Genomic DNA, 14603 nt, shown 5'->3' with positions numbered 1-14603 from the left:
CCTTACCCATCAACAACCTTCAATCAATACTGCCAGACACTTGCAAAGTATATGCCCCATAAACCTTCGTTTTTACAAGCACTAGTTGATAAAACTTAAGCCTATATAGACCACAGAGTGAGGGATATCACTTTCCTAGACTGTCTGTCTATCTAATAAGTAAAGTTCATACAAACAACCTTTCAGTTTGAGCCAACATTCTTATGAAAGAGCCAGTTATATTACTGTGACCATTTCATTTGACATAAATAATGACTGGAGTGAGCAGTTCTCTTCTGGTTACAGAGCGGAGGTTCAAGTTAGGAAAACCTTGCTGCTTTCCTTCAGAGGCCCTGTTCTAGGCAAGCCATTTCTGTGTAAAATACCACTGTATTTATTGCAATTAAAAATCTAAAGGCCTCAAAATAGATTTTTTAAATTACTTTGTAATCTTATGATGTACAAGAACATTCACATTCATACAGTCAACTTCTAAATTGTAATATACAGTTTTCATAAGCTATTCTTTTTTCAGAATGAAAAATCTATTCCTCATACACTCCTTTTAGGTCAGTTTAGCTGCCATCCACATACTTTTCCAGAAGTATACAGGATCTGTATGCCTTCATGAATACACGTTTGGACAACTTAGAGTAGATATGTCTGAAATCTGGTCATAAACAGTTGAGCAGTAAAGTAAATATGAAGAAACACATTAAGGGGCATGTCTATATGGGTTGCAAGAAACGTTTTTGCAGGCAAGTTAAAAGGTACATTTTAGCATTATTCCCAAACAATGTTCACCAGCTGTGTAAGGCTCTAAATGCAGAATGGTATTGAACTTTAACTCCTTTTGCTCATACCAAAGGAAATATGGTGGCTTAAGGAACATTATCATCTAATTCTATAAAAGTTTTTGGCTACAAAAGAGACAGTCTTGACAGTGAGCTGCCAAACAGTAAAGTAACAGTGACACATTTGCAAAATGATGATTTCCTCAACAGCTTACAACTAATGCCCCCTGAATGTTAATTTATATAATTATTTGTCATAGAGACCTGGCATTCAGCAGTGACAGGAAGGTTTGGGAGGCCTTAGTGCCTGCAGTTACAAACTGAAGCAGCATGCCCTGCTACCCCCAGTAACAGAGTGCTTTTAAGTAAAATATATACTTTAAATAACCTTTGATAGACAAAATAAAAGGGAAACAGATCAACGTGGATTATAATTTCCCTCCCATCACCTTTCCTCCATCTATTCTGATAACCTTCTACCAACAATGTCACAACAATGCTGTTTAAAAAATAAAGTAATTTATCTCAGAGCCCTCCTAAGGTATTCCCTGTATACATTACATCAAACATTTCAAATTTGTTTTAAAAACTTTTTTTTTTTAATCAACAATATTGTCAGGTGGGCTTTAAAATGGCCTATATATCAGGTGAAAAGTCCTAATTGATAGTGCTAAATTCAGCCAGAACCGTGAAAAGAGGGAAAACATAAAGGTATGCAGCTTTAACACACATAAAGCTCAATTCACAAACCTAAAAAAACAAGATAAGTATGTCTGTTTCTCGGCTGCCCTCGGCAGCTTTGTGAATAGACCCCAAAGTGTCCAATCAGATCTGATAATAAGTCACATGGTTAAAAAACAAAATGTGACTCTGTGAGCCTTTGGTGTAAATGTTGCTTTGTTTATGTGCATCAGGTGAAGCTCCTCCATAAAAAATATTGCTAAACTGTAGATGTATGTTCTAATCTGATAAATCCTATGATGATTTGCATTTTATAATTATCTACACAAGGTATATACACTAGACACTTGTTTCCAAATCTCATTAATTTATATTAATAATGTAACAAATTTGCATAGTGGGATATCAAAATGATTATTAAAGGTGCTGCTATAGATAAGTCAAAACAGATTTCCTGCCAGAAAAATGTTTAATTGTTATAAACAAAGGCATCTAATAAATTTGTATTTACAATTATTTATGCTTTATGCACAAGGGAAAATGAAGACACTAAATGCCAAGCAACATGCAAATTTAATATGCTATAAAAAGCTTTGTTCCTATGTTTAAAGCTGCAACATTCAGCCTTTGAGTATAATAATTTACACCCCATAATAACCCTGAGTGACAGGCTATATTTTCCTTAAACAAGAAAATACATTAAAATATAAGAAACTGTGGAGTAAACCATGCACATTATTAGTACCCACAACTTAAGGAAATACCACAATCTACAATAATTTAAGTGCATTGCTGAATAATATTTGTATTCATGTTTCTGCTAATTTATATCTACAATACGAAGTAAATAATTAACATAATTGGGATGCTCCCAAATGCCTGCTGCCAATAAGTGTACTGAGCTGATTAACGGTCTTCTGTAAGATGACCTGAACATTGCATACACTGTCAATGCATACACCTGCTGTGTATTCTTTCCCTTTGGTCTTCCCTCCTGGTAAAGCAAACAGAATGAGTAAAACGGAGATGCTAAATGGAGAAAACCTGGACAAACCATTAATGAAAATGTAGCCCCCCTCTGCAAACACATGCTCATTGTGCTGCTAAAACATTTCAATTTTCAAACCTGCTCTTGATCATTCAATAGCATGGCCAAGATCTATCTCTGCCACAGTGAATATTTTCCATGAAAGCTGATCGGATTAATACTGTGTATTATATCTGATATTTAGGCTGGAGAAATAGCAAGAGCAAATCAGATCACCAATACCTGGAAAACTGTAACTGCAGCCCCAAGGCCTGGTGAAACCTGGATGGCCTGGGTGGAGGTCAGACACAGATTTCATTAGTCTCAGGTATTTTGCTATAATTTCCTATGATGCCTGGACTCTGTCATGCCTGATTCCAAAAAGAGTTTAAAATAGAGCTATGATAAAACTATAAAATTGCATATGTGATGTAAGCTACCCAAACAAACAAGACTGAGCTGTTTGTTTTTCCAAGTACCTCCTGGGACATTTTCTAAATACCTGTTGATCCTGCCAGTAGAACAACTGGATAGACACTTTCTTTGATACAATGACAATACTCTTCCTTCTGCAGTAAAATCACTGCAGTGTTGTCACCTTAGCTGCTGCTATAGCTGTTTGGTTGGCACCATTGATAGCCCTATCAATGATTAGCCACACCTGGTTCTGGTTCTGTTGACAGAACACTATTCTATCTGTTGGAGCTTAGGAAATACTGTAAAAGCCCTGCTCACTACCTTCCTCACCAACCCAGCAGGGTGCAAGAGAAATCCAGCTTTCCAGCAGCATGCACCATTAAAGGTAAATTACAGTTAACATGCAAATTTGCAATGAGAATGCCTGTTTATCACTCTTTGAAATAATAACTACAGGGATTAGATGAACTTTATTAAGCTAACTGGCTAGATACACATTTTCTTTACTACGAGCTGTTACTTTCCAACATAATCATTGATTTCAGCATTCGCTGATGGTCCTGCAGTTCTTGTTTTTCCCTAGTTCCTCTCTATGGAAGCCTTAATGCAAAAGGTACTAACATTGGGGAGGTTGGCAAAAATGTACAAGCCATAGATTACCTCCAGATTTAATTACATTCACATAAAGTATGTTTTATATTAAAGTATTTAAGGTATGGTAATGATAAACAAATGAAAACATTAACATAATTTAAAAGCTGTAAACATCTAAAATAACCCCAATCCCCCAAGCAAAAAATGAGTGCCTTGAAATGAGAGAAAAAAAGAAATATTTTCTTGTTTTACACAGGCAAGCATGTTTCTTCCAGCAACCTTTAACAAACAGCGCCTGATCAATAATGCAGACTTCACCACTGGAGAATAAAAAGGCCTGTCTTACATGTTATGTCTGGGGAAAATGTCAAAACCATTTATCAAGGGCCTAGATGGATATCCTGCAGCTATCTTTTGCTGAAAATATAAAACTTCATTCTATCCTGCCCAGGGACCGGACAACTCCAACTGAGAAAATCTCCCATCATTGTTCATTTACCCTCCAGCACCAAGTTACACAATCTCAAAGTAAGTAATGCCAGCAGATAAATGCCTATTACTTTACCAACCATTTCTTTGTTGCCTTTGCTCAATTTTCAGTCATAAAAAACGTTTCTTCCAAAGTTACTGAAATGTTGTGTTTTTGAGGAAATAGCCGACCTTTGTTGGTCACTGACAATCAGAAGCCTGGGTATTATATTTAGTTGATCGCCTAATTGTGTGTCAAGACTTACTATGTAAGTGTCCCATTAGGTGAGCAATTAATTAAACAAAGAAATAAACTTAAAGCTTACTATTGTCAAGAATTTCAGAATGTATGATAGCCTCAACAGTTCCAAATATTACAATACTGTGCACTGTGCCGTCTATAGTAAGATTTCTTTTTTACTGCAGAGAGCACAAACATTAGCATGCAAAGAATGGTGAGAGTGTTGATAGCATGCTGCTTGTACATCTTAGTATGAGACCCCAATGCACTTGCCAGAAAACGAGTACCAATAAGCCGGGACTCAAACATTTGTTGGCTCCAAGGCCTTTAATAAAAGACATTTCTAATGACTCCTTGTCATATGGACCAGGGTTAAAGTTAAAAGTTAACAGAACCTGCAGGTCATATGTCGTATAGTAGTCCATAAAGTTGAACTGAAAAAAAAAAAATTGTTGTTTCAAATTATTTACATATTAAAAAAAAACTGCAAAGTCTTGATTCCATAAGAATTCACTTGTTTTGCTGTAAAATATCTAAAAAAAAAAACCTCTGCTGCGTACAATTGACTTTAGACGTAACTAATTAGCTAAATGAAGTCCACTTCACAAAAGTAACATAGGACTTCATAATTATTGAAACTGTTTCTGAAATGCCTCAGAGTTTGTTAAAAAGCATACCTAACATACCCCTAGTGTGGGTACAAACATGAACTGTACTTTAATGAAATTAGTTGTTCTACGCAATTGTACAGGGACTTTAAACTACTAATTGGTCAAAAAATCTACCTTATAAAAGAGGCGCAACACCTGCGCAAAAGTACAATATGAAACAAAATATACTAATGAAAAATGTTATTAAACTAATAAACAACAGACAAATCCCCCACAAATTCCATAAACCAAAAATCTAGCATCCCAGCTCACTACGAGGCATAATAGTTGTGCACAGATACAAAAGGTTTCACATTTTCAGCTCCTGAGCTCAAACAGAAAAGTTTGAAAGTAAAAATCATCAAAAAAGAGAATAGGGTACACTTTTTTCCTTGCAATATTCCTTGACTAAAGGTGTTTTCTAATAAAGTATATGTCAAGCCAAAAACAGTTTTTCCTGACTATCTCTTGGCAGCCTCTTGTGTGCATCTGTGAAACGGCGACAAAGTTCAGTACCTCAAAAGTCCATAGATGACACTTTAAAAGCCCTTACAGGTCATCAGTTTTGAGGTATGCATAAATATTGGCCCTAGAATTAGTGCGTGCGCAGCAATACCCATGTGTAGCGCGGTCATAATTTTCGTATGTAGGCGCACTCGACTCGCAATTACGTTATGATGCACGTGCTCACAGGGAGTTTAAAAATGTTTTAAAATTATTTTTACATTTATTACATTTTATATCTTTAAAAACTGTTATTTTTTATATTTATCTTTAATTGCTATCACATAGGGGGTAGTGATAGGAGCTCTTTAAGGTGATACTGGGGGTCCAAAAGACTCCTAGTATCACCTTTACACTCTAAACAAGTTATTGAAGTACGGATTGCACTTCAAAAGCTTAATGCTGGGCTTTAGGAGCCCAGCAATGGCAGCTAAGGGACCAGAAGTAATGTAATCTGCATCACTCCCGGTCCCATAGAACAGGGAGGAGATTGGTAGACAGACATTTGCCGGTCCTGGGCCCGCAGGAGGTGCAGTGGAGCCCAGGAAACTCAGCAGGGGTGTCGGGCGCGGGAAGCGGGCAGCTTATGGCCCGTAGAACTGATCTGGTGACAGCTCACTTCTATGGGCCGTCGCCAGAATCACTTCTATTGTAAAGCCGGCCGCCGGCTCTACAAATGCAAACGGAGTCAGTCTGTTTAAAACGGGCCCGCTGCCAGTGACATATTATGCACGTCACTGGTCGCGATGGAGTTAATGAAATGTGTTAATAGCAACATTGTGCTGTGTGTATGTGGTGTAAAAAAACTCTCATTATTCTGAACATTTGGTGCAAAATTTCAAGGGATCCAGGAAAATATGTTAGATTTAAGTCCAAAGTACATTATACACTCATTGACCACTTTATTAGGTACACCTTGCTAGCACCAGGTTGAACCACCTTTTGTCTTCAGAACTGCCTTAATTCCTTGTGGCATAGATTCAACAAAATGCTGGAAACATTCATTAGAGAGTTTGGTTCATATTGACACGTTAACATCACGTAGTCGCTCCAGATTTGTCGGCTGCATATCCATGATACAAATCTCCCATTCCGCCACATACCATAGGTGCTCTATTGGATTGAGATTTGGTGACTGTGGAGGCCATTTGAGTACAGTGAACTCATTGTCATGTTCAAAAAAACAGTTTGAGGTGATTTTAGCTATGTGACATCCTCCTAGAAGCAGCCATCAGAATATGGGCACACTGTGGTTATAAAGGGATGGACATGGTCACCAACAATACTCATGTATGCTGTGGATTTTAAACAATGTTCAATACATACTAAGGGGCCCAAAGTGTGCCAAGAAAATATCCCCCACATCATTAGACCACCACCACCAGCCTGAACTGTTGATACAAGGTAAGATGGATCCGTGCTTTCATATTGTTTACGCCAAATTCTGAAGCAGAAATCAAGACTCACCAGACCAGGCAACGTTATTTCAGTCTTCTATGTCCAATTTTGTGAATAGTAGCCTCAGTCTCCAGTTCTTAGCTGTCATGAGTAGCACCCGGTGTGGTCTTCTCCTTTTGTAGCCCATCTGCTTCAAGGTTTGATGTGTTGTATGTTCATAGATGCTCTTCTACATACCATGGTTGTAACAAGCGGTTATTTGGATGACTATTGCTTTTCTATCAGTTTGAACCAGTCTGGCCATTCTCCTCCATTGACCTCTGACATCAACAAGGCATTTTCACCCAGAGAACTGCTGCTCACTGGATATTTTCTTTTTCTGACCATTCTCTGTAAACCCTAGAGATGGTTGTGTGTGAAAATCCCAGTAGATCAGCAGTTTCTGAAATACTCAGATCAGCCCGTCTGGCACCAATTGCCATTCCATGTTCAAAGTCACCTAAATCACCTGTCTTCCCCATTCTGATGCTCAGATTGAACTTCAGAAGATTGTCTTGTCTACATGCCTAAATGCATTGAATTGCTGCCATGAAATTGGCTGATTAGTATTTGCATACTGAGCAGTTGAACAGGTGTACCTAATAAAGTGGCCAGTAAGTGTGTCTTTGTGTCCCCTTTGACTGTAGTATTATTACTACATATAGTATACCTAAACCACCTTTGTCTCACCTTGAGACAAAAGTGGAAATACAATTTTAGTAGTTTTATGAAAAAGAAAGGTTCAATTCACAAAAGCATAATACTTGTGCTTTGTTCATTACTACTCATTATTTGCTTTTTTAACATTTGAAAATTGATTTTGCAATTCACTAAAGGCATCACTGCACAGATCAATTTACAATTCTTGCATTTGTTTATTGATTTTGAGGTATTTTGACTATAAAAGCTTCAGGCTGGTGATAACTGAGTTTCAATGAGGTGTTTATTGAGGAAAGCATAAAGTTAATAAAAATCATTGCTGGAGTTTTGCTTTAAATATACCAATAAATGAGTTTGTTATAGCTGTTCACTAAGACCAAAACAATACATTCTGCCAGGAATTCAATGCTGTCCTGTGCACTCTGCACTGTTATCCCAAACGATGTTATAAGAAAATGTGTAAGGATTACAGAACACCTGCCCCTCACAGTTATGGAGATGATAAGAGGGAAAATGGTTTTGTAGCCCTAACACACTTCCTGGCCCAGTATGACAAAGCTGCTCCATGGATACATTATGGTGAGAAGGCATCATGATCCTAGGACAGGAAGTGTGTTATTAGCAAGATCACCAGTTGAAAATTAGGAAGAAAACTTTCAAATATTACAAATTTGTAACTGTGGGTTACAACTGTCGAAGATGTATTAAATATTATGACATGCTTCAGCATTTAGCAGTTTACATAGAATAGCACAAACCCTCCCCAGGCCACTAATTGGCTTAGCCTGAGAATGGTTGTCATAGGCAACAAGCCATAATGCATTTGGCTTTGAAGTCATATTTCCCATCAAGCAATGACTACTGTTCATTGAAACCTCTAATTACCATGTAAGAAATCATTAAGCTTGGTAATATTAACATCAAAGTCTAAGTCACTAGATAAATTATAATGATGATTAACAAATAATAGCATTTTTTCAGATAATATTAAAATAATGTAAATAAATACACTCTGCTAAAAGTGGCTAACACCCATGAACATCATTTACTTTTAATGAAGAAGAAAAAAGAAAGAATGACTGTAATCTCATATCATTTAGGTTATATTATTTTAAATGCATCCAGTAATCTTCAACTGTTTTTCATCCTGAAGGAAACTATTGCACAACTCACTGTTGTTGGGCAGTATAGATGCCAGAGAATTTCAATATATTTCACAAGAATAGGTGTACATGTAATCATCAATTTTTTTTTACACTTTGCACTATATTCTAAGAAATTTTTTACACTTTTTTTTAAAATTACATTAAGCAGTCATTGTGAATAGACCTCACTATGACTGCTTGATGATTTAATAAATTTTTGGTTATTAGTAGGCTGCTCCAAACTTAGGAACAGCTAATAAAAACTAGGGATGCACAGATACCATTTTTTCAGTATCGAGTACGAGTACTGACATTTAACTTTCGGTAATCGCCGATAGCGAGTACCGATAACCGTACTTCCGCTAGCATGGCCCTGGCTTCCTGGCCAATCAGGAAGCTGGTCGGCATGCCATTATCATGTTCCCTCACGGGACTGCCGGTCAGAGGAAGTTTCTCTCTGACTGGAAGTTCCGGTATCGGGGGGAAATCATCAGAGCATTTGGGCGAGTAAGTGTACTTGCCCAAATACTTGGTATCGGCACTGATACCGATACTAGTATTGGTATCGCTGCATCCCTAATAATAACCTTAGTGAAACTCACCCTGATGTTACTAAAAACTTCTGATCATTCCCAGAACGATCAGAAGCCTGCAACTTTGTTTCAACATAGAAACATGTTGCTAAATGTTTCTATGCTGAAACATTTAGCAAAAAGCCAGTACACATCAGGATTTCCTAATCCCGGTGTGTACGGTTGTTTAACTGTGATTTAAAAGGTAATCCACCACACTCCTATCACTGTCAGACTGTCCTTTTAGGGATCGGGTGTCTGTAGGTGACAGGGGTGTAGAATTCATAGCGCTCTACACCCGGGACGTGTAGTTCCGGGCAAGCGTTTTTTCAGTATGTTAGCCCTGCTGTGGGCAAGTCACAGGCCTTTAGTTACAAATAATTAAATAAAAAAGTAAAATAAAAACAAATAATTACAAATGTAACAAAATAAAAATGTCAAAAATAAAAAGGCTACAAAGTAAAAATAAAATAAAAAAAGTAAATAATTTTTTTTTAAATGCCCCCACCATCTTCATGTGAATAATCATGTTTTCAACTGTGGGGAGGTATTGTGGCGGTATCACAGCGATCGCGATCGGCGGTGGTGTGTGATCCGTGACCGCCCGGCCATCGTGCACGAAACTGAGCAGATGGCTGGGCGGTCATGGAATCGCACAACACTGCCGATCGCGCTGGCAGTGCCATAATTTTCTAATGGTACCCCAGTCGCGCCAGGCAGGTTGCGTGGTTTCCCGCCGCAATACCGCCCGGGGGTCGCACACGATCGCGGTTGAAAACACAACGCGGTTCGTGTCGCGAAATAAGGTACATGTACCTTTTTCAGCGATTGCCGCGCAGATGTAACCCCATACATGTGGATGCAACCGCTGTATGCAACTGCACACGATCGCACGTCCTGGGATTGCCCAAGTCTGCACCAACCCTAAAGAGTAAATTCACTTTCCCAAGTAATTTGGGGAAATGGAATTACCCACACAAATGTGGTCCCCTCTCCCTCCCTCTTATACTTACCTTTCGGCGAATGGTCCTTCTCGTCCACCAGTACAGGTGTACTATCTGTACCTGTTCCATGTATTCTGAATTTCGCTCGCAAATTGCAAGCACTCGTTGGTCAGCACGGTCACCTGACAGCGCTGACCAATGAAAAGCTCTTCTTAGCACTGCTAAATATGGTTTTGGTGTACTTCTCCCGCCACTAAGGGGTTAAAGATGCAAACTTTTGGGATGACTGAGATCCCTTGCTTTACACATCTGAAAATGGTTTTGAAACCCCCATATTCATGTTATATTCTACTATGTACTATGTCATAGTTATACAAAGAGTTACAAGGAAGAACAATGAAATATAACTAAAAAATACAACATTGTTTCTTGTTACACTTGATTGGTAACGTGTAAAGGGACAGGTTAGCTATACAAGTAAAGATTTCTTTCATTCAGCCTGCAGGAATCTCACAGAATCAAATAGATTTCCCAATTCATGCTACCCTGCAACTATCTGAATACCTAAGCAGTGCCTGTATTTAATTGGTGCAGACTCTTTTCAGTCAACAAGTTTCCATCTGTCTTCTTTGATTTTTCAGTCAAACTTTATCAAATGAAGGTGAGAACAGGGCCACCCACAGCTTAAATTCTGGCCAATTTAGCAGGAGATTCGAGCTGTGTATGGCCAGCATAAGCATATAGTGATAGAGGTCAGAGCTTAAGAGTCTTATTGAGGTAACTGTTTCAAAGATAAGAAGCCCAGGCACAATACTCACCTCACTTTAACTTTTATATCACCTTCTGCACTGCTCTCTTTTGTACAGATAGATTAAAGAGCTCTTACATCGCCTATATTACCCCTTCTAGCATAATTCTAGCCTTACACTTGGCAATGTTGCTGCCAGCCTTAGATTTTTATCAACTCTAAAGCACAGCAATATGCCACCCACAGTTTCAATTGATTGCCAGTTTCAAGAAAACAAATGATAAAAACTGGTGAGGAAATCAATCAAAAATGTCTTTCGACTGGTATTGTAGTCATGACCACTTTCCACCTAAGTTTTAATATCTTAGTCATTTAAAGCTGGAAAACAAATATAATCATGGCTGACACATTGCTTTCTTTGAAAGATGATGAATAGCTCCAAATTGGCAACAAAATTGTATAGCTACAATAACAAATTAAAAGATCCTTAACTCTCTGTATCCTTTCCAATACCCTAATAAACCGCAAGCTCTTCCACCTCCTGTATCCTCCATTCTACCCTAAAATACTGTAACCTCTTCCACCTTCTCTATCTTCCTTTCTACCCTAGAGTACTGTAAGCTCTTCTATCTTCTGTATCTTCCGTCTACCCTAAAACACTGTAACCTCTTCCACCTTCTCTATCTTCCTTTCTACCCTAGAGTACTGTAAGCTCTTCTATCTTCTGTATCTTCCGTCTACCCTAAAACACTGTAACCTCTTCCACCTTCTGTATCTTCCCTACTACCCTGAAATACTGTAACCTCTTCAACATTCTATATCCTTCCTTCTACCCTAATGGACTGTAAGATCTTCCACCTTCTGTATCCTCCCTTCTTCCCTAAAACACTGTAACCTCTTCCACCTTCTGTATCTTCCCTACTACCCTGAAATACTGTAACCTCTTCAACATTCTATATCCTTCCTTCTACCCTAATGGACTGTAAGATCTTCCACCTTCTGTATCCTCCCTTCTTCCCTAAAACACTGTAAACTCTTCCATCTTCTGCATTCTCACTTCTTCCCCAAAACACTGTAACCTTTTCCACCTTCTGTATCCTCTCTTCTACCCTAAAACACTGTAATCTCTTCCACCTTCTGTATCCCCTCTTCTACCGTAAAACAATGTAGCCTCTTCCACCTTCTGTATCCTCCCTTCTTCCCCAAAACAGTATAACCTATTCCACCTTCTGTATCCTCCCTTCTTCCCCAAAAGAGCATAACCTCTTCCACCTTCTCTATTTTCCTCTCTACCCAAGATTACATTAAGCGCTTCTACCTTCTCTATCTTCCGTTCTACCCTAAAACACTGTAACCTCTTCCACCTTCTGTATCTTCCCTACTACCCTGAAATACTGTAACCTCTTCAACATTCTATATCCTTCCTTCTACCCTAATGGACTGTAAGATCTTCCACCCGCTGTATCCTCCCTTTAAACCTAAAAAAAAACCTGTAATCTCTTCCACCTTCTGTATCTTCCATTCTACCCTAAAATACTGTAACCTCTTCAACATTCTGTAACCTCTCTTATACACTAATCTAGCCCAATCAATAGCACCTAGAAAAACAGATTCAAGTGCTACATGCAATTTGTACCCTCTGGGTCAGGACAAAGAAATATATTTATGAGGAGACTCCTTTAAACCAAGAGGGTCAAGCATGACAGTCAAGTAACTAGCAATTTTGAAGCAGGCAACTCCCATACATTTTAAAAGTTTAATCATGAGCATTTTTCATTGGAAACCAAACTAATTTTACTCTTCTATAACTTTAGTATGCCCTTTTAATTCATTTTGTTCCTTCACAGTTTCAAATAGATGACAATATCTTAGTGTTACATGTCCATCAAGTCCAACTTCAAAGAAAATGTTCAGGGGTAAAAAGTTGAAAACTTGGAAAAGCAGAGGTGGAAAAACTGCCAATGCGTAGGCAGAGCTGAATAGAGATGTTATATTATATAAACTATACACAGTGCAAAAGATTGTGAAGTTAACAGCATCCAGTTAACCTTTTCCCACTACCTTAATGATGAAGTATGTGTTTAATGGCTAACGAACAAGAAGAACTATTGTTCACAGATTTAACTAGAACACTGTTCCACTGCAAGGATCGGAAAAAGCCGAGAGCTCTCAAAGAGGCCTTTAGGTCTGTGGCTTTGTAAGCAATTTGCCACACTTGTCATCCTTTGTGGATAAAAGCCATTCCCTGAGGAAATTGTTCTAGCAAAATTAGCTGCTGTCCAGGCCAGCAAGCTCATCTTGTCTCAATCAAGGAGGCATAAAGGGGAAAGACAAGCCATGCATGTCTTTCTGTTGGACGATTAGCCTTTTCTCTACGCAGATGCTGGTTTCAGTTGTCAATATGGCATAGAATTTACTGTTTATTTACACAGGGTTTTCCCTGCAGCTGTCAGGGACCTATGAGGGCAAATGTTGAGAGGCATAGTGCTAGAGATTTAAATAATCTCCAGCTCTCTGTTCAAATATTATCATCTGATTACACCAATCTATATCTCGTTAGTTGCTACAGGATACTGCAGTTTTAAGGTTTGTTCAAACCATCTCCACCCCAGTGCGGTTTTTTCCACACCAAAAACACGTACACGGTAATTCCAATGGTTTTAAATGTGGCAGGTTCGCACCACTGCTTTCAGTTCCAGAGCTTTTTTTTTTTTTAAAGTACAGCAATATAGAGTATATTTTTTTTTTTCCAGAGCGCACCCTCATTTTGATCAAATAAAAAAGATGGGGTTTCATCAAGTAAATAGATACTAAACATGTAAAGTTTTAAAATTGCATACGCCCATGCAATGGCGAAAAACTATGATACTCAAAGTTGTCCCTAGGCGACGCTTTAAAAGCCTTTACTGCTCTTCAGTTTGGCATTAAAAGCAAATTATGGCCCTAGAATTATTACTCTCACTTCAACATTTGCGGCGATACCGAACACGTGTGGCGCAATCGTCATTCACGTACACGTGCATGCCCTGTGCGTGCTTGTTCATTTGCATGCAGATGGCGGGGGGCGGCCGGGTTACTCACAGCTGTGAAGCAGGAAGAGCTGTGAGCACAGTGCTTCCTGCTTCTCTGATCACAGAGCAGATCAGGGAATGGACATTCCCCAGTCTGCTCCCGTTCGCCATCCTGAATTAATCTGCCGTGGTCCTGGGTCCCCCAGAAGAGTGACTCTGAAAACGAAGGCGGGGGGGCACCACACATGCAGACTGCTACAAGTGATCTGGGGGGGCTGTACAGCTCCCCAGATCACTTGTACAAAACAAGCAATGCCTGCTCAAAAAAGGGGAATTCCTCTCATTTCCTGTCGTGTCTCCAAGACTGGAAGGAAAATCTCCCCAGCAGGATAAAGACAACAAAAATAACCTGATAGGTGTTTTAACCTTTCGCTACTCTATTCAAAACTAAAACCTTTAACTGCCTCCGGGCCGGCCGTAGTAGAAAAACGGCCGACCCGGAGCTCTCTAGATCTGACACGTCCGCTCAGACACGCTCACTTGCGCGCGCCGCTCGGCGGGCGCGAGCGGGAAATTGCCGTTTTTTAAAAACAGGCAGCGATGCCTGATACCATACAAACGATCCGCCGGCTTTAGAGCCGGCGGATCGCATGTATGGGGTGCCGATCTGTGCCCCCCCCCCTCTGCGGCCCCCCCCTGCTGTTGTCCCGCTGATCCCGGGCTCCGCTGTG

At 39.2% G+C, this 14603-nt stretch overlaps 1 protein-coding gene across 1 annotated transcript in view; it reads right to left on the bottom strand.

Annotated features, from left to right (window-relative positions):
• Positions 1-14603, bottom strand: part of KIF26B (kinesin family member 26B) — a 326683-nt gene that overhangs the window by 91886 nt on the left and 220194 nt on the right. The window lies entirely within an intron of this gene.

Source organism: Nanorana parkeri, unplaced genomic scaffold (assembly GCF_000935625.1).
Source record: "Nanorana parkeri isolate BGI_ZX_2015 unplaced genomic scaffold, ASM93562v1 scaffold264, whole genome shotgun sequence".
In the NCBI taxonomy this organism is placed as follows: Eukaryota; Metazoa; Chordata; class Amphibia; order Anura; family Dicroglossidae; genus Nanorana; species Nanorana parkeri.
The sequence above is the reverse complement of the archived record's forward strand: the minus strand, read 5'-3'. Positions and strand labels throughout refer to the sequence as shown.